Raw genomic sequence first — 2,250 nt, 5'->3', positions numbered from 1 at the left:
AAATATATCAGGGGGATTAACGTTAGGGAGGGAGAGGAATTATTTAAAGTTTAGTACTAATGTAGGCACGAGGACGAATGGGTACAAACTGGATATTAGGAAGTTTAGACTTGAAATTAGACGAAGGTTTCTAACCATTAGGGGAGTGAAGTTCTGGAACAGCCTTCCGAGGGAAGTAGTGGGGGCAAAAGACTTATCTGGCTTTAAGATTAAGCTTGATAAGTATATGGAGGGATGTTATGATGGGATAGTTTAATTTGGGCAATTGATCTTGGATTATCGGCAGATAAGTCTGCTCAATGGTCTGTGAGGGGATGTTGGATGGGATGGGAACTGAGTTACTGCAGAGAATTCTTTCTTGGGTGCTAGCTGGTGAGTCTTGCCCACATGCTCAGGGTTTAGCTGATCGCCATATTTGGGTCGGGAAGGAATTTTCCTCCAGGGCGGATTGGCAGAGGCCCTGGAGGTTTTTCGCCTTCCTCTGCAGCGTGGGGCATGGGTCGCTTGCTGGTGGATTCTCTGCAGCTTGAGGTCTTCATCACAATTTTGAGGATTTCAATAACTCAGTCATGGGTTAGGGGTTGTTATAAATGTGTATGGGTAGGGTTTTGTGGCCTGCCTTGTGCAGGAGGTCAGACTAGATGATCATATTGGTCCCCTCTGACCTATGAGTCTATGAGGATGTGTCCCAGGGGCTCTGCCCTGGCTTGTCGTGTAACCGTAGGCAGCTCACTTAGCATCTCTCAGCCTCAGTTTCTCCCTTTGTACAGTGCTGCAGGATCTGTGAGTGACTAGAGCTATGTCACATCTAAGTAGTACCGTTTGAGAAAAAATGCAGCTGTGAGAGAGGAAATCCTTTGCTTAGAAGACACTCGGTGCTGGTGCGATGTGACAGAGTAGAGAAAGTTGCGCAAATAAGTATGTAGCATAAGGCTCTTGCTACTAGATCAGCGTGTGAAAGGTGTAAACATCTGCACAGGGACTCTGCAAGAGTATTTGCAGACAGCTCATCTTTCTGCATTACCAATGTAAATGTCCTTTTTTTATATAGGGAAACATTTAAAAACAAAATATACTAATCTCTCTAACCAAAACCTATTACCAAAAGCTTAGCATGAGCAGCTGACCCAGAATAAGTTAAATTCTGCTCTCAGGTGACCCCACTGTAGTCAGTGGGGCTACATGGGTATAACTGAGAGCTGTATTTAGCCCCATTTGTTGTAAGTTTCTAACTTGTTTCACTAAGATCATCTTAGATCAGCAGTTCTCAAACTTCATTGCACCGTGACCCCCTTCTGACAACAAAAATTACTACCCCAAGAGGGGGACTGAAGCCCAAACCCTGCTGCCCCGGGTGTGGGTGGGCAAAGCTGCCCTAGGGCTTCTGCACTGGGCAGGGGACATATAACCTTAGCTCCCTGCTCAGAGCTGAAGCCCTCGGGCTTCACTTCGGTCCCGGGCGGTGGAGCTCATGCATCAGTTTCGGCCCTGGGCCCCAGCAAGACTAAGACCAGCCTTGGTGACCCCATTAAGCAGTCCCGACCCACAATTTGAGAACCCCGTCTTAGATTATTCAACACTGAGCCGAGCCTTGCAAGCCTCCTGTTCATCAGCTGATGCCCCACAGTAGTCAATGGGACATTCATACACCGGGCTGCAAAAGCGCTCAGGGCCAGATTGCCAGTTGCGCAGCACCCACAGTTGGGGTTCAGATGTTCAGTCCTGCACAGATCCCAGCCACAGTCCACCATTGTGACACTTCTGGGCTGATTTTCGAAAGAGCTCAGTCAGCACCAGCATGTCCCTGGTGAGCTGAGCCTTTCTGCAAGACTGGCCCTGGGGGATTTTAGGGTTCCAGAATTCATAGACGTCTATCACTTTTCACTAGCTGTTTTTAACATTTCAGTGGGTTTCTCCATCTCAGGAGCGATTTGAGTCTGTTCGCTCGCACTTTCTTTTTACACTCTGTAGAGCTGAGTGACAGAGAACAGTGAAAACACCGGTGGACATTTTTGTGATGGAGACCAGCAGATAGATAAGGCTAACTAGCCAAGTGGGCAAGTAGTTTAGGTGGAAAGAAAGGATTTGATGGAATGTTTTCTCACTTTAATTTTTTAATCCATATTCACATGCTTTTTTCTTTAAGCTTGGGAAACTCCAGCAGCTTGTTAATTGATTCTTAATTCTGTAATATAGAAACATCACACCAAGTGTTTCACTTCCTGGTAAAAGGAGTCAGCAGGATTCACA

Source organism: Chelonoidis abingdonii, chromosome 14 (assembly GCF_003597395.2).
Source record: "Chelonoidis abingdonii isolate Lonesome George chromosome 14, CheloAbing_2.0, whole genome shotgun sequence".
NCBI classification, from domain to species: Eukaryota; Metazoa; Chordata; order Testudines; family Testudinidae; genus Chelonoidis; species Chelonoidis abingdonii.
This window is presented reverse-complemented; position numbering follows the sequence as displayed.